The sequence below is a fragment of the Mus caroli genome, unplaced genomic scaffold (genome assembly GCF_978045245.1).
Source record: "Mus caroli unplaced genomic scaffold, Mus_caroli_1 scaffold_2, whole genome shotgun sequence".
Lineage (NCBI taxonomy): Eukaryota > Metazoa > Chordata > Mammalia > Rodentia > Muridae > Mus > Mus caroli.
Window position 1 is genome coordinate 130,982,287 of NW_028227257.1, and position 21,836 is coordinate 131,004,122.

A 21,836-nucleotide genomic window follows, 5' to 3' on the forward strand; every position below is an offset into this window, starting at 1 on the left:
GCCATGAGGATTCTCAGGAGCTGTGTGAAGTAGCCCTAGTGGAGAGAGACCTATTTGTCAGTATCAAACACTACCCATGTATACCACCTTAGAAGTAAATCTTCCAGTCCCAAAAATCTTGTAGATGACTGCAGCTTTGGTCAACATCTAACACATCATGAGAGAATGACCTAGAATTGCCCAGTGGAGTTCAGAGATGATAAATGCTTTGTTACATAGCAATGGCTACTTGTTATAGTAACAAAGGATATTTGGTAAGACTATGGCTCAGAATAGCACAGAGCTATATGACCCAAGGAATGTGGCCAAATAATGATGAACACCTACACTGCCCAGTCCTACAACGAAAAGAGGCTTTCATATACAGTCATATACAAACCATTTCTTGCTTTTTTTTTTTTTTTTTTTTTTTTTTTTTTTGGTTTTTGGTTTTTTGAGACAGGGTTTCTCTGTGTAGCCCTGGCTGTCCTGGAACTCACTTTGTAGACCAGGCTGGCCTCGAACTCTGAAATTTGCCTGCCTCTGCCTCCCTATTTCTTGCATTTTTAACATGATCACCTCACATGATGACAATTGGCCAAACTCCTATCTTAATTGCAAAAGTCAAAAAAAATTAAATGATGTATTTGATTGTGTAATTAAGTAAATTATTTAGATGGAAAGACAATAACTAAAGTAAAAATTCAACAGCTTATTAGGAAAATTATTAGCAATGCAGAATAGAAAGAGGGTTATCACTCTATGTGTTTAAAAAAGGGCAAATCAATAAAGTAATTACTCAATAATAAAATAGAAAGCAGATATTACTAAAAGATTTAAAGAAAAAGTGTCTAGAGTCTGAACTCAAGTGCATGCTGGTATTTGGAATAAGAAAGAAAATTCAGCAAAGGAGATTGAAGAGTGGTCCCTGAGACAAGGGGGAAAATGGTGAGATTCTGGAGTCCAGGAAAGCATGGGTCAACACAGTCCTTTGTTGCTAAGAACACAGCACCACAGACTGGATTCTTTACAATCAAATGAGCTTTGTTTATCTCTGCAGTTTTGTAGGCTGGGAGTCTAAAAGCCATGACATCAGCTCTAGTAAGTGCTGTGTGGCCCACAGCAACTCAGAAGCTGAAATGTGCAACAGAGGAAGACATTGCATCACAAGGTAAGAAGCCATAGAGCTAGGGTGGAGCCAAGCTCTGGCTTCTGTAAGAACTCCCCCTGTGAGAGCTTAACCCAGGCTTTCTACAAAGCTAATTTCAGGTCAGCAATAGCTACACAGTGATACCCTGTCCAAAAGAATAGAAGAAAGGATAGAAGGAGGTAAGGATGGAAAGAAGGGAGGGAGGGAGGGAGGGAGGGAGGGAGGAAGGAAGGAAGGAAGGAAGGAAGGAAGGAAGGAAGGAAGGAAGGAAGGAAGGAAGGAAGGAAAAGAAGAAAAGAAGGAAGAAGATGGAAAGAAAGATGGAAGGATGGACACAAACAAGTGATCTCAATAGGTCTCAATCTAGATCTATTTCTTCTTGCTCAGAGTCCACTGTGGGTCAAGGTGCCTCTCCCATATCCTAGCTTCCATGAGGTAACATTCCAAGTGGTTCTAAACTCTGGAAGCAAACCTCATCTGTCACCAGAACACAATATGAGAGATCCAAGGGACCAACACCATCAATCCAATGTCTAACACTGAAGTGACTCGTGCCAAACCACAGCCCAAATGGCCAGTCACATGACCTGCCAAGTCAGGAAGATGAATCCTTCCACACGATCAACTAAATACAGCTGAACATGGAAGCCTCCATCACAATCATATTTTATGTTTCTCAAAGAGTCTGGTATGCAACCATCCATTTCCATGAAAACATCCCAATACAGTCTGTAGAAACTGAAGCAAATTTACAGATGATGAAATTGAAGCAACAGAGTCAGGGAGATGTCTCAAAAGGTAAAGGTGTCTGCTGCTAACCCTAGTGACCTGAGTTCAAAACAGGGGACAACTGGACTGGAAAGATTGCTCAGTGGTAAAGAACACTGGCTTCTCTTTTAGAGGATCTGGGTTCAATTCCCAGTGTACATATGATGACTCATAACTGTCTGGAACTTCTGTTCCAGGGGATCTAGCACAGTCTTCTGGCCTCTGAGGTCTTCAGGCATAAAGGCAGAATACAGACACTCATGCAAACAAAACATTCATATACTTAAACATAAATAGGGAACTGTTCTTCCCTGCAGAGTGGGAAGAAAGAACTCACTCCTCCCACAAGTTATCTTCTGATCACAGGCACATGCACACAAATCATTAATGTAATAAAACATTTTAAATAGAAGAAGAAATTAAGGCGTCAAAGGTACCATCAGTGTACCTAACAGTTGTAATAAGGACTCTATGATGAGGACTGTCTCTCGGTTTCTTTTCACAAACTTATATTGGTATTAGCTCAAGCAAAACATCCAGGTGATTGAAATCTTAGCTATTGTGGTATGTATACCATAGAATGTGATACTCAGTGAGTCTCTAAGTACATTATGCAAAAGAGAGCCTTTTTGAAATGGCTGGGATCAGTTCCTTCAGACATATTCTTGGCGGTTACTGACTAATGCCTATAAATGAAAGCCAAAAGGGCTCAGGATGGAAGAAGGCTTGGGGTTTCCTAATAACACTTGAGTCTTCTGTCTCTACATCTGTCACTGAAGATTAGCCCTTAGAATAGTTGTGTGTGAACCTCCTTAATGCTAATGATCAACTTTAGATTTCAACATTCCCTACAGTTCTAATTTGCAGGCTGCTGACAGCCCAGCTTTAAGGGAGACCAGCCTTTATGACTTATGTGTTAAGCCTTAAGGTACAATTTCCTTCTCTCAGATATGTGGGGTCTTGGTATGGTTTTAATACATCAGAAAGAGTTGCACTGGGGGTTTCTTTATCACGAGTTACTTAATTAACCAGCACAGAATTAACATTTTCCCAAAGAAATATTTATGAAAAAAAAAAAAACTGGATTCCAAGATCAAAACAAGATACAACTTGGCATTGAAATAAAAGCATTACTTAGGATGGTAAGATGTTTCTCCAAATATTATTTATTCGAGAGTGATTAGTATAAGCTCTTTTTTCCTTTTATTCTTTGAATTCCATGCAGTAGCTGTTAATTCAGAAGTCAGTGTGTGAGAGAAGTACTAAGTAAGGGTCTTGGCTGGTACCAGGTTGAGCCCTTGAAGTCTGGTCCTCAGCTTCCCTTTCCTGTCTACTGAGCTTTTGAACAGAGAGAAAGATAGCAATCCCTATGTCAAGATGAGAGAGACATAACCAAATCTCCCAGTGCTCCACCAGCTTCTAGTCTGTGTGAGAAATGAACAAGTGAGTTCGGCATAAAACTCCTTATCTGTTTCTCAATGCCTTATGTGGCAAAGGCCCTTGACATAGTGCAGATGGCTTGGTTACTAGGAAGGGGGCCACTCAGCTCACTCCAGAAAGTCACTTCAGCTCACTCCATTGTCACACAAGTTCCTGCAAGAGTGTATGGCTGGGCCTCCCAGAAATATGTTGTCATGGGAAGAGCAGAAGAAAAAAATATCTACATTTTTATTCCTCTATCAATCAGCTTGCAGAAATCCCCATCTCCATTTTTTAGCCACTAGAGAATATGGTGAGTCTCAGATGGAATTATATGCATGAAAAGAGTGTACGTTTGGATCTTTTCAAGGCTAATAGTTTGCAACGTATTTCACTTAATAGAATTTCCCTGGACTGTAAGAACTCATTCTTATACTGCTCACTTAACCAGGACAGAAAATTTCACGGGAGAGACTCTTCCCATGTGACTGTTGTTCATTTTTTCACTGCTTCATCATAGAATCCTGAATCCAGAAATTGACCTTGAATCTTTATTTTATGTGCATTGGTGTTTTGTCTGGATGTGTGTCTATGTACGGTGTCACATCCCCTGAAACTGGAGTTCCAGACAGACCAAACTGTCATGTGGTTGTTGGGATTTGAACGCAGGTCCTCTGGAAGAGCAGCCAGTACTCTTAACCACTGAGGCATCTCTCCAACTCCTGACCTTGATTTTTTTTTTAAATCCCATTGGCCAATCATCCAACTCCCTAATAAATGATACCTGCACAATACCACCAAAGAGCATTATTGGGCTGTGTGAAAACCTTTAAAGGTTCTACATTCCTGAAACAGAGGGAGCATGACATATGTCAGCCCAATTGGGGCATTTCTCTAAGGAAAGGGGGACTGTAAACAATGACAAACAACAACAAACAAAACTTACTAGCTACCCTCCCTCAGTCTCAAAAGTAGACTTCAGCTTGGACAACAGAGGAAAGTCTGAAAGGTGTAAATTAAATAACTTTTTTTTGTTTTGGTACCAGGTATTAGACCCAGTGTTCTGGATCCTTGCTAGACTAAGTGTTCTACCACCAGGCTATGCTCTCTTCCAGAAATACTATGTTTATTCTTTTTTTTTTTTCTATTCAATTTCCTCCCATTGGTTTTCAAACTGTAAGTACCATCTGAGCTTTTTGTTCTGGCCATAGGCATTTTTTAAACCTCCTTTTGCTGGTAGTTGAATTTTTAAAAATTGATATTCAAATGACCAGAAAGTGACTATCAGTGAACCGAGCACTGCTGACACCTAGCAACTGTTTTTCTGGTATGAACGTTTTCAGTGCTTCCACGTTTAAATTATAGCAGTCAAGTATGACTAGTTTGCCCTTTTAAAAGTGTAGAAGATTAGGAAAACACTATAATGACCAAGAATCTGGTGATGTGGGGCCACTTAGCATACATTATTTCATTAAGTCTCACATCAGTTCTTCATGATGGGAGTTTTGCATCCATATTACAAAAGAGAAACAAGCATAGGAGTTGCTGGTGATTTACATAAGGAGCAAATTTACCTCCAAGCGTTTCCATATTCCTGACTTCATTTTAATTAGTTTCTTTATGTTATTACGTTTAATAATTAAAAGATAGTCACTAAGGAAGGGGTCTTCCCTGATAGTGAGAGATGATTAGCCCTAAACTAAATTCTGCTATAGGTGAGTCTAACAAATATCAAAATAGCACCAAAAGTGGCAAACTGTTCCCAAGAACTTTAAACTAGAACAAAGTTCAGGAATACATAAAGGTCCCTCAAGACTATGCAGAAAAGGGGACAAAAAGATTGTAAGGGTCAGAGGTAGGAGATGACTTCAGGAAATAGAGGTTTCTAGATGCAACAGAGCAGGTGCCCATGCAAACTCCCAGAGACTGGGCCTGCACTAACTCAACCCAAACAAAAGCCCAGTACAGAGGTGGGGAAGTGGGCTTGAAAACCCACCCCTAGCCAAGAAGTCACTTGTAACTGGTAGCTGCCAGGAGAGAGAAGATCAGTTTTCTTCAGTGGAGTGACACAAGGTAGATCACCAGCACTCTAGGGCAGGACCTATGCTCAGGAGTAGTTATCAAACGCAAACTGAACTAACTGCATGTTTGTTTTAAGAAAGAGAAAGAACAGGAAGTTGGGTGGTTTGGGAGATGGCAGGGGAGGGGGGTCTGGGAGGACGTGAGAGGAAGGGAAAGAATATGATCAAAATATGGTATATGAAATTCTCAAATAAAATAAAAAACATTATTCCAACGAATTCTTAAAGAAATACAAAAATGGCTAACAGTGCACAAAATAAAAATCCAGAATGTAAAATGCCCAGTTGAAGATTATGAGTCACAATGGAAAGTGGAGTAGCACAATCATAACAACCCATAATTGATTGGAGAAAGCCAATTAAAACCATCCAGAGCACAGATGTCAAAACTAGCTGCCAAGAATGTTGAACTATTATAACTCTACTTCATACGAAAGGTTACCAGGTTCAAGATTAATATGCCAAAGTCACTTGTATTTCTATATACAAATAACCAATCAATCATCAGAAATTAAAATTAAAAAACAAAACAATAACACTTATTGTGCCTTCCCCAAAGAAGCACTGAAGGAAAAGCCTGACCAAACATGAAAAGAGTGGTCACTGTAAATGATATTACATTGTTACATTGTTGCAATAGTACAGACAACAAATAGTGAGCTACATAGTGTTGTTCATGGGCTGGAAGGTACTTACAGTGAAAGTGGTGATTCTCCATTAATCATCTACATAGTCTAATGTCAATCAAAGTCCTACCAGGCTTTCTGTAGAAGCTGACAGGCTCATTGTAAAATGTATATGAAAATGCAAAAGGATCCAGAGTAGCCAAGACAACTTGATTGCAAGACTTGCTACCCAGCTGCAGTAATCAAGACAGCATCAGCACACAGATCGGTATAACAGGAGTCCAGAAGAGAAGCAGATGGAAAATTAGACAAATGACTATTTCTAACAAATGTGCTGCAGCCCATCAATGGAGAGAAGCATCAACTTTCACAAGAAGTGCTGGAGCAAATATAAATTTGTAAAAGATGAACCAGATCTTACTCCCTGTGTGGAAAATCACTTGAGTGGATCGCAGAGCCAAAAGTAAAAATGAAAATCAGGAAAGCTCTAGTAGAGAGTGTTGAAGAATATCTTTGTAACTTCGGGTTAAGGGGCGATTTCTTCATTTTCATCCACAAATGCAAGATCCCATTTTAACAAAACAAGAGTCGACACACTGAATTTTATCAAAATTTAAAATTGCTCTTCTTTGAGAGACACTATGAAAACATGAAAGTACAATATTCGGATGAGAAAAGAAAAGTTCGCCACCTCCCCACCCCATCCTATCTCATCACTCCCCCTCCCCGCCCCACCCCCAGCCAGGAAAGGGGATAGAGAGGAACTGGAGACAAGAATTTCCAAGAAGATCTGAGAACATTTGAGTTGATAAATGTGTTCATTACCTTGACTGTGCTGATAATTCCACAGATGGTGAGTGTCTAACCTTGGCAAAAGACGGTATAGAATTTATAGAACTACTCAAAAATGGAAGAGCCAACAACACAATAAAAATGTTCAGACACCTCACAAAAGAAAATTCACAAAGAGTCAAGAGGCCATAAAGAGTCTTCAGTACATGGCAGTATGGTCTGCTTGAGTAAGGATGTGGTAAAACTGGGACTTTCATGTACCGCTAGTAGGAAGCCAAGAATAACATCACTGCCTTCCATGGTAAACAGTGTGACAGCTTATTAAACTGGCTTATCCATTTAATCAACAGCCACAGTGGCTTTACAACTACTCCACTCATAGGTGTTTACTTGAGAAAAATTAAATGATACACAGATAGATAGATAGATAGATAGATAGATAATCAGACACATATAAAGATTTGTACACAAATGCTCACAGTAGCTTTCTATGTAATAGCCCAAAGCTAAAACAACCCAAACGCCCATCAGCAGGTGAGCATATAAACAGATCATGACATTCATTCCAATGGAATGTCTTTCAGCAGTAAAACAGTCTGAGCTACTTATACACATGACAGGCATAAAGCTCACAAAAATTACCTAGAGTGAGCAAAGCCAGACACGAAGATAATATACTACATTCTTAATTTAAGATTAGAGAATATGCAAAGTAGCCTACACTGACATAAGGCATCCCCCACCCCTCACTCCACCGTACCCCCCCCCCAGGAAAGGGGCGGAGATGGACTGGAGGCAAGAACTTCCAAGAAGACCTGAAATCATCTGAGGTGATAAATGTGTTCATTACCTTGATTATGTTGATAATTCCACAGACAATGGGTGTCTAAACTTGGCAAATTGTATGCTTTAAATATACCAGTTTATTGTAGGTCAATTATACCTCAGAAAAGCTGTTAAAAATAATAAGACAAGGCTGCCTATTTGAGGTCACCCTTTGCCAACCTAAATTTTGGCCTCATTGCAAAAATGTCTTGAACAGCATTTAGGAACAGACTGGCATTGTTAGGCTTAATGTCCTGTGAAATAGTCTAAACTAATTGTTTCAAAGGCCTGTGGCAGCAGTTTTCAGAGATTATATCAGGCAACACTTTTTTCTTTGTATCTACATAAGCTACGTTGCCACTGGATACCAAACAATGCTTTCATTGCAGTCATCTCCGCAGCGGGGATGAGAACAATGCCCGAAGTTCCCTGTGTCTGGGCCAAGCCTTTGCCCTACTGCAGCGGCTTCTGGCTTCCGCAGCAAACTGTTCAATGTGGAGTACTGGTCTGAATCATTGGCGAGTCGGTTGGTTCCCAAGCACTCAAGTGGGAGAGAGAAAGATAGAAACAAGGAAAGTCTGAAGGACAGAGAGACTCAGAAAGGGAGCCTGAGCCGAGTACCAGTTCATGGATGTTCCCCCATTCCCCATCCCCCACCACCACCACCACCACCACCCTTGCCCAAAACTTCTAGCTTCAACCAGCTATCTCTGCTTTTCAGAAAGGAATGCGACGGTAACTGCTTATTTCTAAATAGCTCTTGCAGCTGCATCTTCCCATTCTAGCCTCGGGACTTCAGAGGCCGCAGACAGTTTCTCAGCATGTGTTTAGGGAACAAGCACACCACACATAAACACGGAGACATGCACACACGTGCCCATCTGAGTCCAACTCCCTCACAACAGTGCAGACAGTTCCTTTCTTCTGCTTCTTAGCAAAACTGCCAGAACCCCGCTTTTCTGTGAGGGCCTCCGTACCTCACAGCGATCCCACCTCATAGTAGGTCTCTATACTAATCCATGTGTGGATTATGTGTGGCCATAGCTGGCCAGAGAGGTCAGTTCATAAAACATGTGCTGTACAAAGCATAAGAACATGGGTTCCCTAAAATACCCATGGAAGGAGTTGCAGAGACAATGTTGGAGCTAAGACGAAAGGATGGACCATCCAGAGACTGCTCCACCCAGGGGTTCATCCCATAATCAGCCACCAAACGCAGACACTATTGCATATGCCAGCAAGATTTTGTTGAAGGGACCCTGATATAGCTGTCTCTTGTGAGGCTTTGCCAGTGCCTGGCAAATACAGAAGTGGATGCTCACAGTCATCTATAGGATGGAGCACAGGGCCCCCAATATAGGAGCTAGAGAAAGTACCCAAGGAGCTGAAGGGGTCTGCAACCCTATAGGTGGAACAACAATATGAACTAACTAGTACCCAGAGCTCATATCTCTAGCTGAATATGTAGCAGAAGGTGGCCTAGCTGGTCATCATTGGGAAGAGAGGCCCCTTGGTCTAGCAAACTTTATATGCTCCAGTACAGAGGAAACACTAGGGCCAAGAAGTAGGAGTGGGTGGGTAGGGGAGCAGGGCAGGGGGAAGGTATAGGGAACTTTTGGGATAGCATTTGAAATGTAAATGAAGAAAATATCTAATAAAAAATGTGGGAAAAATTCATCTTATAAAACAAAAAAACAAACAAAAAAAAAAAGGGGTTCCCATCCCTAGAAGCCACACAAAGCCAGGCACAGGAGTGTCTGAAACCCCCAGTACAGGGTCACAGGCAGAAACAAGAGGACCCCAGGAAGCTTGAGGGCCAATTAGCCTGGTCTAAGCAGTGGCAAGGTCATGTCTCAAACAAGGCAAAGGTGAGAACCAACAACATCCAAGGTTGTCCTCTGATATCCAAATTCATGCAATAGTCCCCCCCCCCACACACACACAAGATCTAAATCCATGTTTCTTAAATGCAGTCTCCATCAGTAACAGCTTGGGTTTTATTAAAATCAACATCTCTACTTCCCTACCGTGTTTTTAAATAACTCACTTCTTGTACATATTTATGCTTAACAAAACTCTTCCTCCCCTGCTTCTCTATCCTCGAAGTCAAAAGGGTTCAAATAAAAACCCAGATTACTCTGCTGATCTCGTGGCAGCTGAAGCAAATGAGAGATGGTATCAGCTCGAGACAGGTCATCCGTGCCCTCTACATGTTCAGAGAGGGAATGGTTCCTGTGAGAGAATTTTCAAAGGCCTCCTTCTTTTCAGGTCAACACGACTTCTGACAGGCAGTTCATGAGCTGGGCTTTGACATTGTTGAGCCCTTGACCTGATGATGTGAAGCAGTGCTCCCAGCTCCACATGGTGACTTGCCCAGCACATCCAGAGCTCCACAGACTTTCACTCTCTAATCACTTTTCAGTCCCAGCTCTTGGGCTGTGCAGTCACTCGACCAACAGTGCATCATGGGGGTGTAGAAGGAGAGTATATTAGAGACAGAGCATCATTAGCAGTTCCTTTGAGGTTTCCCAGCATTCTCCAGGTGAGGCAGTGATGAATGGCCGAGTAAATGGCCAACTTGGAAGTATGCCTCTTTTGCCAATGACATGCTAATGAACTTCAAGTCAAGGTGAGTTACTGAAACCAGCAGACCTAACAAGAGGGTTAAGACACTGGACAGTCTGAAGACACAGCTCAGCCCTGAGAAAGCAGGGCATTGACAAGGTTGGTTCAAACAATGGATGTGTAGATTTCAAACAGCAGAAAGAGCTGGGTGCAGGAGAGACTAGAGTTTGCACAGAAAGGAAGTAGATTGTTTGCTTTGTTTTTTTCCATGCTGAATGCGGGATAACGGAAGCCCTGCATTCGTGGGTATTTTTTAAATCATTTTTTTTTATTTAAATAAGATCTCATCATGTCTCCAAGGCAAGCTTCCACCACATGCCCCTATCTCCTTAGTACTGGGATGATAATGTGTGCCATCACAAGCATGGGTCTTTTTAAGTATTCCAAACTACTAGCAAATTCAACGACTGCTTTGTTTCATGTGTGGCCACTGGTAGATATCCCATGCTTCAGGGATTTTGCCATACTCATATACATACCAGCAACACTCATTGGACTTAGTTGATTATTAGGTAATTTTCTGTTGTTGTGAGAAAATACCATGTCCAAAATTGACTCAGAAAAGAGTTTATTTTGGCTTACAGTTTCAAAAGAATAAAATCTTTCATGGGAGAAAAGACAGGGCGGCAGAAAGAGGAAGGCTGATCCACCCAGAAGAAGTAGTCAACATGAACAGGGAGGGGCAATATAAAGCCCAGAGCTCACCCACAGTCACCTACTGCCTCCATCAAGGCTCTAGCTCACAAAGGTTTTATACTCTCTCCATTAACTGGGAGCTGATGTTCAAATATACAAATTATGATGGTTTGAATAATAATGGCTCCCAAAGGCTCATAGATTCGGATGCTTAGTCTAGAGAAAATGGCTCTATTTGAAAGGATTAGGAGGTGTGATCTTGTTGGAGGAAGTATGCCACTGGGAGAGGGCTTTGAGGTTTCAAAAGCCCAAGCCAAGCCCAGAGTCGCTCCCTTCCTGCTGACTGCAGGTTCAGATGCAGAACTCTCAACTACTTCTCCAGCCACATGTCAGCCTACTTGCCATCATGCACCACTCCACGATGAAAATGGATTAAACCTCTAAAACTGTAAGCGAGCACCAATTAAATGCTTTCTTTTTAAAGAATTTTGTGGTGGTAGTGTCTCCTCACAGTAATAGAACACTGACTAAGACACAAGCCTATTCTCATGCAAGTCACCATAGTGGGGAAGAAGGAGGAGGAGGAGGAGGAGGAGGAGGAGGAGGAGGAGGAGGAGGAGAAGGAGAAGGAGAAGGAGAAGAAGAAGAAGAAGAAGAAGAAGAAGAAGAAGAAGAAGAAGAAGAAGAAGAAGAAGAAGAAGAAGGAGAAGAAGAAGGAGAAGAAGAAGAAAGACATGAGGTTGAGAGGAATATCAGGGACAGGGTACTCCCATACATAAAATCAATAAGTCTTTTTGAGAGAGAGAGAGAGAGAGAGAGATTGAGAAATAAGTTGGTAGGAGAGTTCTCCTCACAGCAGAAACTTGAATCTGAACACAATGAGCTCAGAGTATCCTTTGCTACCCCCAGCTGAGCATGCCCTATGAGGCTGATGAACTTGGGCAACAGCTGCGAGGCAAGCATGGTGCCAGCATCACAGAGCTGGGCCCAGTGAACTTATATGTGGGCAGTCCTAGTCAATATGTGTCAATTGTGCTATGACTCAAAAGAAATTAAGGTTTCAAAATCTCCGGGTTAATATGTGTATTCGGAAATATTGAGACATTGAAAACAGAGTCATTCCACCTGAGACTAAGCTTGTCTCTGGTCCCACACATAGAGTTCTGAAAACTCCAGATGGCCCAAAATGGACCCAGCTACGTATTGCCATCAGTTAGGACTCACTTCGTGACATGCAGTTTGTGGCATCTGCCAGCCTTAGAATTAACTACTAGGTTCCAAGATGGAGGGAACATGGGTTCCCTCCTATTGGCACTCATGTGATCCTACCCGGAGAGAAACCATGCATGGTTCAGAGCCCTTATCCTCTGTAGGAAGCAGATGGGAGAGAAGTGTGGCTGTCCTCAGTCAAAGGGCCAGCAGCCAAGCTGTCTGTCACACAGAACACCAAGTACAGGCAGCCAGTGGAGCCTCAGGCTCAGCTCATAGCCAGTTGCAGATGGGAGTGTTAATGGTCGCTGGCCCCAGGAACCATTTACTTAAGCAATTGTTTTGGCAGCCGGTGAGGAATGCAGAAGGAATTTTAAGCTACTGGTCATTGCTATGACAGTTTACTATGTGGGAAGCCAAACCAAATAGAGAGCCTTGTAAAAGTGCAGGACATGACCTGCATCCAAGTCCTGTCATCTTACATTTATCTCAAGCTGTCCACTAGATACACACATACACACATGCACATACACACACATGCATAAATTTACACACACACATACACACTCAAACATGTATACACACATACATACTCAAACATATACTCACTCATACACACACATACACATACACACACACATAAACATATACACACATACTCATACACACACATATACATACACATGAACACTTACACATATACACACACAAACACACTCACACAAACACACACATATACATATACATGCACACTCACACATATACAAACACATACACACACATATACACTCACACATATAGATACATACAAATTGTGATCACACAGTAAACTATTCTGAGTAAGTTGCATATAATATCAGACCTATTTAAAAATCTCCTTGGTCATGTTCTACAGAACTCACATGGGAAAAAAACAGATTCAAAACATGGATCAAAACAGCCTGCAAGTGTAAAAAAATTAGAACAACTTCAACATTGGTACTCACTCACAAGGCGCCCTGAAGTCAGGCAGCAAGCACGGGCCTGGGACTTCTTTTTCCACCTCAAAATCAAACAAAGGACAAAGTTAACATTTAGAGTTTGTAATTTTTGAGATCTTTGAAAGATGGCAACTCAACAGGATAAGAAATGCAATTTTAGCTCTTCAGTGACATATCTTATGTCTGTGCCAATTGAAATCATGGGAGGAGCTGAAGAAAGTACTAGGTCTAACCCCCAGGGCCACATTTCTAAAAGGCACATTGATATTCAAGTGCTGCAGAGGCAAGAACCTCCCTGAGGCTGGCCAGAGCAGTGACAATATTTGTCTAAAAAAATGGATTGTACCTGAAGAATACCTGAAGTGTCTCCTGGCCTTCACACCCACACCCACACACAGAATAATCATACAGAGATATAGTAAGATGAAAACTTCCTCAAGGAAACTGCCAGAGTTTAGATTCGTGCATGCTTATGTTTGTCACAAATTGACCAACATCCATGTTCTTTGCCAAAGTTGATAATTCAACCTAATGGATTCTAAAGGTCTTTTGTTTGTTTGGTTGGTTGGTTTGGTTTGGTTTGGTTTTTCCAGACTAGAAAAGCTCTCTTTGTCCTGGAACTTGTTCTGTAGACCAGTCTGGCTTCCAAGTCAGAGAGATCTGCCTCCTGCCTCCTGCCTCCTGCCTCCTGCCTCCTGCCTCCTGCCTCCTGCCTCCTGCCTCCTGCCTCCTGCCTCCTGCCTCCTGCCTCCTGCCTCCTGCCTCCTGCCTCCTGCCTCCTGCCTCCTGCCTCCTGCCTCCTGCCTCCTGCCTCCTGCCTCCTGCCTCCTGCCTCCTGCCTCTCATGTGCTGGGATTAAAAGGCATGTGCACCACTACCCAGCTTCGAAAAGCCATTTTTGCGTATTCTACAACTTCATTTTTCTCTCTGATGACCACCAGATCCACAAGTTGTTTTCTTTACTTACAGCTATTTCAAAATCCATGCGGTCTACCTTCTAGAAGATATAAGGATTTCCACAGCTCTGGGAATGACATGTGTAATTATTTAGGGTCTGACAACATCCAATTCAGGTGACTTGCTGGGTGGCCAAGATAGCAAAACAAACACGGGATTCTCAGTCAAATTTGAGTTTCAGACAAACAACCAGTCATTTTGTACAAGCTAGACTTGGTATCCTATCCTTTCCTTGGCAAAGATGCTACCCTCCGCAAGCATCCCTAGACATGGTGTGTACAAGAAGATAGTTTTAGCCTTCTGCAGAAGAGCTTGCAACTTGAGCAGGCACAGTGCTGTGCCGAACAGAGCCTACCTCTTTCTGTAACTGGTCCCCCAAGGCTCCCTGCTTCAAGACTTTCAAAGCAGCCCTGCCTCCCACTGCCAGAGAGAGAGGCTTCCTTTGAGTCTGGACTGCATCAGAGGACAAGGGAACACAGCACCTGTAATCTTGTAAGTATCAATTTCTCTAATAACACGCAGCTCCCACAATATTATAACCCTCCTCCTCTTTCTGTATGTTGTGATTTTTTTTAACAACTGTTTATTTTATAGAAACTGAAATGGGAAACATGTTTGGTTGTTTTCCTCCCATTAGAGATGTAGAGCAAGCTGCGCATTTTAAGGGCTGGCTCAAAAGTCTGACAGGATGGCTCAGTGGGTAAAGGCGCTCGCCCTGCAAGCCTAGCAACCTGAGTGAGCTCCCCAAACTCCACATAAAGGTAGAAGAGAAGAGAACTGACTCCCGAAAGCTGTCCTCTGACCTATACATTGCATTGTGGCATGCATCCCTCTACACACACACACACACACACACACACACACACACACACACACACCTCATAATAAATACTTTTCATTTGGAAAGTTCTTCTATAAAAAACAACTGGAGTTTTCAAGATTCCGTTCCTTTCTTTTTTTTTTTTAACTTTTCTCTTTGGGGGGAAAAAACAGCTGAGGATTTTTTTGTTTTGTTTTGTTTTTCTTTTTTACCTTTAGCTCTAAAACATTCCAGTCATTCCCTCCTTCTGCTTGCCTCAACTAATGAACCCTGTCAGCAACTTGCTTCTTTCTCCACCTGCAAAGTTTAGAGGGAAAAGAAAACACACACACACACACACACACTCATGCACACACACACACACACACACACTCAGGAAGGAGAAAAGAAACATCAACCACCCAGAGTTTTAATTGTTGCCTGGAAAGCAACACCCTTCCGCAGCTCATTAGGACTGATTTTCATAATTACTTACTGATTGGAACTGAGGTTTGCAGCCTGGCAACAAAGTTGCCACATTAATATTAAGCAGTGACTAATGCAGCCCAGGACCCGTGCTCAGGATCCGAAAGCCTTGGCTTGGTGGGAACTGAAGCTGTGTAACCCGGGGAGTAAATCTGCTACTTTTCTCTCCAGCAACTTCCCACTCGCTAAGCAGATGCAATAATCTTATTCTTGTTCCATGTCACTCACAAGGAGGGAGTGTGGGTGGTTGTCACCAGTCCTCAGCACAGGGAAGACCTCCTCAGACCTGTTCCCCAACTGCTTCCCACTTCCGCCCCTGTGGCTCCACTTCTTCTTCTACTGCGTTTGATTCTGGCTCCTTCTGTGCCTCCTCTGGCTCTCTTCTGTCTCTCCATCACTGCATGTCTCCCCTGTCACTGCCATCTCTGTCTCTCCATCTCTGCATGTCTCCCCTGTCACTACCATCTCTGTCTCTCCATCTCTGTATTTCTCCCCTGTTACTGCCATCTCTGTCTCTCCATCACTGCATGTCTCACCTGTCACTGCCATCTCTGTCTCTCCATCTCTGCATGTCTCCCCTGTCACTGCCATCTTTGTCTCTCCATCTCTGCATGTCTCCCCTGTCACTACCATCTCTGTCTCTCCATCTCTGTATTTCTCCCCTGTCACTGCCATCTCTGTCTCTCCATCACTGCATGTCTCCCCTGTCACTGCCATCTCTGTCTCTCCATCACTGCATGTCTCCCCTGTCGCTGCCATCTCTGTCTCTCCATCACTGCATGTCTCACCTGTCACTGCCATCTCTGTCTCTCCATCTCTGTATGTCTCCCCTCTCACTGCTATCTCTGTCTCTCCATCACTGCATGTCTTCCCTGTCACTGCCATCTGTCTCTCCATCTCTGTATTTCTCCCGTCACTGCTATCTCTCTCTCTCTCTCTCTCTCTCTCTCTCTCTCTCTCTCTCTCTCTCTCTCTCTCTCTCTCTCTCTCTCTGCCTGTTAGAAAAGTGTGTCCCTCTTGTCCTTCTGTCTAACCCTTCAGTCAGTCTCACACCTCAGGGTGACACATTCTCCCTACTTCTCTAAGGACCTCTCTTGCTCAGGACTCTGCAGTCATCACTTCCCCCTCTCCAATGCTTCCACAGCAAACAGCAATAATTGACCTTCGAAGGGGATACATTTTTAGTTTTCAAGCCATGTGCATTACAAAGCATTATGCACTACTGTGTTTCACCAAGCTCCTACTTGGAAGAAGAGAAAAGTTATGGGCAGGCAAGATGGCTCAGAGGGTAAGCCACACAGCACAATGCCTAATGATCCTAGTTCAGTCCGTAGTACTCAAATGATAGAAAACGATAACCACCCTCCGAACCTTCCCGTCAGACCTATCTATATACGCCAGCACTGTGGCGCTCGTGAGCACACAAATAAGCACGCATGTCTGCCTACACATATGTCTGAAAAAAGTTAAACAAACACAATATTCCTCATTGGAAATCAAATGGCTTCTGCCATGTTTATCTAGAACACAGTTCTATTTGCATGCCATCAAATCCTTAAAATTCTTAAACATTAAAAAAAAAATCCAAGCTAGAATAGTAATGGGACAAAGCTTATCATTTTGAGAACAACTATGGAATTCCCCTTGATAAGAGTCTCATCCTGCTTAGAAAGCCTTTGAATGTTGTGAAACAATGCCAAGTAAACAAAATATCACTCACATAACTAAGAAACAAGTTAAGTTGTTGACGAGAATTAGAAATGAAGGTGGAGGGGCTGGAGAGATGGCACTGGCTGCCCTTCCAGAGGTCCTGAGTTTAATTCTCAGCAACCACATGGTGGCCCACAACCATCCGTAATGAGATCTAATGCCCTCTTCTGGTGTGTCTGAAGACAGCGACAGTGTACTCATATACAGAAAATAAATAAATCTCAAAAAAAATGAAGGTGGAAAATGCAAATGAGACCTATGGTTATAGATTTCTTCATTACAACTTGTGATTTCATAAATGTTTGGTTTAAAATAGTATAGAATAAGGTCTATTTCACTTTTTTCTCCTTCACAAAAAAAGATCCTGAGAGCTACTAAATGTGCTCAAGATGGGCAGCCTCAAGGAAAATGCAGAATTATTTTATGTCCCGAACCCAATCCCCAAGCGGTTAACCACAGAGCAGTGAGCTGCTTATAATCATATGGGCCTGGATGTGTGGGAGGTGGGGCTGTCAGGGCATTTTTCAAACAAGCCTTTGGATATTTGGTTTAGCAAATCTAATTAGACTCTTTATGAGCAAAAATGTTTTCACAAAACAAGTCCCTGGTTTTCTAGAAGTTACAAGGTTTTAATCAATTTTTCCTTTGGGAACTAAAATTCCATTGTCAAAACATCCTATATATTTATTTGATAAAAAACATATACACGCTGACATGAGGCATATTGAAAAAGTGTGCTCCTTTGTATACCATTTACTATGCCTATTCATTCTCACACAGGGACTGAAAATAATTAAATCAGTACCAAACATTAAAGAGATAATTATTTTCTTATCTCCTGGACAAATTTTTCTCATGCATTATACATGTTTATTTTATCCATTAAGGCCCTAAGACTTTACACCAACTCCATAATATGAAAAGGTAGCATTCATCAGAAATAAAACTCTTTTGTCATTATAATTAGAAAGATGGAGTTGTTGTAAAGGGACGTCACAGTGATTGATAAGATCACAAATGAAGAAACAGATACATTAGTGGACCAGCACAAGAGATGAGGTATACAAAAATAATTGAAAGTGACTATCATGAATTAAAAAAAAATCAATTTAGTCACAGATAAGAGATAAAAAGGTAAATCAAAGTGTAGGTTCGCAGTACATGCAGGAAACGTAAGAGAAAAGCTCCAAAGAAAACAGAAAAATTGCAAACTCTTGTGACAGCTCTGAGTATGTAAGTAACTGTGGTTGTAGAACGTAGAACGAAGAGGAAAAAGATGCCCAGCCCTGTCCAGATAATAAGCAACCAACCATGCATAGCTCAAATGCCAAATCTCAGAGGAAAGACTTGAATTTGAGTCTTAAAGAGATGGCCGGTGAGCTCTCACAGAGAGCAGGCAGATCATTAGAAAGCACCATGCACACCCAGAACAATGAGCAGTAGTCTACACTCCTTCCTTTTTGAATAGTGTTTCCAGTCTTAATGGGAATATGGTAAAACACCTGACAGGTTATCAGAGGTCCCTTTAAACCATGGTCTAAGCTTTGGCACCCACATATTTACCTCCACGTGTGGACTAGTCCAAGGTAGATCTGCAGTAATGGAGAGCCTTTGAGGCCAGCTTCTGCATCATGCACACGTATCCTGTACTTCTTTGTTCTCCATCAAAAACAAAATCGCTGTCTGTGTGTCCCAAGGACCCCATTTCCCCTGTTCCTGTGGTTTTGTTTTTCCAGCACCTTCCTCTATCCTCTGCTTTTCCCAGTCTGCCTCTGGTAACCTTACTCTAGGTAGCAGTGCGTAAGCCATAGTCTTCCCAGAATATGGTTTCTAACTTTAGACTTCCACTGAGATCCGGCTCTCTCTTAAAGATACTGCATTTTCTCCTGATAGAAATGGTTTCTTCCTCCCGTCCTGAGATATGGAGGACTAGTTTGTCTACACTTGGCAGAACCCCAAAGGCAGCAATGGCTTTAGAGGATAAGATGATGGAGGTCTTGCTTTTACTCTTTGAGAAGGAAGGCTTCAGGTCCATTGGATCTATCAAATCTACAGACACCCTACAGTCCAGAACTCAGTCACGAGACTACATGTAGATACAGGCAGCTTGTGACATGGCTTACTCTGAAAGGTCACATAGTCATCTGTGTTTTGCTAAGGAAGACCCTACCTACACAGGCAGTCAGCGCATGATACCTGCCTCAGACACTCAACCTTGAGTCTAGTTGTTCCCGTTTACTCTCTGGGCCATCTCAAAGCCTGTTATCATTTTCTTCTTTTTCAATTTATGCACATGGATATTTTGCCTTCATGTATGTTTGTATGCCATATGCGTGCCTAAGGCCCTTAAAGGACAGAACAGGGTGTTGGATCCCTTAGATCTAGGGAGACAGACCATTGTGAACCACCAGGTCGGTGCTAGGAGTTAAACACAGATCCTCTGGAAGAACAGCCTATTAACCTCTGAGCTATCTCTCCCAGGGTCCCCTCATCATCATGATACCCATCACATTCATGTAGAAAGTCTACCTAATTAGCAATCACTGTAACACTTCAGTTGCTCCACTACCTAAATCTTAAGACTTTCTTCTCCATCCCAGATTTCCATTCCCATCCACGCATCAGACCCAGGCATACAGAAAATCCCCAGAACTGCCTGCTGCAGTTCTTCCTCCCCACTTCGCTGTTCCTGGCTCCCTCTTTCCCTCCCCCTTCCCCTCTCCCTCTCCCCTCCCCCTCCCCCTCTCCCTCTCACCCTCCCCCTCTCTCTCCTTTGCCCCTCCACCTACCCTGGATACCACAGCTCGAATAAACTGTCTGCAGCATCCCAGATTCACCTGGAACCACAACTCATCTTCTCGGCAAACCCTATCCTATAGCAGTCATTTCCAAAGCAGTAGCCCTAGAAACTGGCTTACATTGGTCAGTCTCACTCCTCTCTTCTGTGCATTTCACTTGCAAAAGAGGCACAGCGTGTCATAAATCTCCATTGATTTATGAATGGAATAATGGAAAGCAGCATAAATGAATTGATAACAAGAAGAATATCAACTCCACTCAATATGCTCCCATAGATTTCTGCATGTGTACTTCTGAAAAACAAAGGGTGCCACTTAGGATGAATATAAGCCCAGGAAAACCAAAGGCACAGCTCAGGATTTTACCACCGAATCAAAAGTGAAGACAACATAGTTGGAATGATTAAAAATAAGTACTAAGGCTAGGAGTAACTGATGAGAACTTTGCAGAAGCAAGATCCAAATTCCAATAGACCAGAATAATATCCAAATCTTTAACCTTTACATATATTAATATATGTTCTACATAATGCTAATACATTTTAAAATATGTATGATAACCTTTTAAATATTGTATATAATCTCTAGATACATAAACATGTTTATTGTGTACATATAATCATGGTGTTAGATATTTAATATACTATATATTACATAATATTTAATATGTGTATTAATATACATATGTATTTTAAAAAGACAAAGGCTAAGTCCTTCATCTCATTTAGGTCCTTTACTTAGATTCTAACTTCCAACAGACACAACATAGAATAAACAAAATATGTATAATGTTTTATTCTATAGCAAAGTTCAAATTGAGAGTCCCCTAAAAGGTATTCCCACTTCCACCTTAGTAGACATAAGACATCAAGAATGGAGAACTCCTTCGTTGCATGCATAACTACGCTTTAGTGTATAAAATTCCAGCATTTGAAAGCATGGGTGACTGAGCATGGGAAACCCAATGGTACCTGACCATTATTTGACTGTTCTGGACCATTCGAAATACTCGAAAAGTGTGTGGGTGTGCTGCTACAAATTAGAATCCCCTGAATTGGGAGTTGTATCTAAGAAATATCCCGATGCCTTAACTGATATGGGGAGACACACCTGAGTGTTGGCAGTGCCTTCTGGTAGCAGCCCAGGTGAAAGGGGCGTGGTGGCAGTACAGTGTTCTTTGGCAGCAGGTCTGCTCCAACCCCCTTTGTGGCCTTCCCATTGGCCATAGAGCTGATATAAATGCTGCTGCTGATTCCTTCACTGATAGCAGAACCGGTCTTTCCGGGTTTCTATCACTAACTGAGGACCAGCGTTCTCAGTGATTTTCTGTGCCCGATTGGGACTGCTGAGGAGCCCAGTGAATCAAGCAACTATGGAGTTGCCTGTAGGCCTCCACAGTGTGAGACAGCCACTGCTAGGCTCTCAGCTACTCAGAGCTGTTATCGTTTTAACACAAGCTGATTCAATACATTTTTCATATAGAAATAAATACAGAGAGAGAGGGATGCCGACACAGATATTCATCCTATTGACTGTGTTCCTCTACAGAACAGAATAGAAGTATTTTTTTAAAATTAACAATGATGGTTTCCACTCTTAAATTTCTATGACTGTGTCCATTCTTAAACCAAAAGAAGAAAAATCTAAAATAGAAATGAAAGATGAAGAAATGTGTAACTTCAGTGCAAACCAATTCATTTGTCATTTAAGTTATTACAGCCCTCTCTGGCCAGTTATATAAAATTATATCGAAATAGTTCTTGAAAAATCAACCCGCACACCAAAATACAATACAATTGTGTGTAAGTCTATGTGATGCTAATGGCGTGAACTCAGTCCATGCATTTCAGAGAGTGATTCACACATTTCTGACCTATATGGTCTTTTAACAGACATCACCTACTTTTGACATTAATTCATCACCTTGTGATGACACAACATTCTCACCACACCAGAACAGTGGAGCAATACACAGACGGAACCACCGGACTTCCCG

General features: G+C 42.1%; 1 protein-coding gene across 5 annotated transcripts in view; it reads right to left on the minus strand.

Moving 5' to 3' along the window:
* The window catches only part of Lypd6b (LY6/PLAUR domain containing 6B), a 159,049-nt gene that overhangs the window by 94,244 nt on the left and 42,969 nt on the right, over positions 1-21,836 (minus strand). For 2 of the 5 annotated variants that reach the window (XM_029474297.2, XM_021157011.3), the window contains exon 2: positions 13,097-13,152. The exons of 1 other annotated variant lie outside the window; for it this stretch is intronic. The gene's annotated coding sequence lies outside the window, so the exon portion shown is untranslated. The remainder of the gene's footprint in view (positions 1-13,096; positions 13,153-21,836) is intronic. 2 more of the 5 variants (XM_029474296.2, XM_029474295.2) reach the window with 1 other exon arrangement.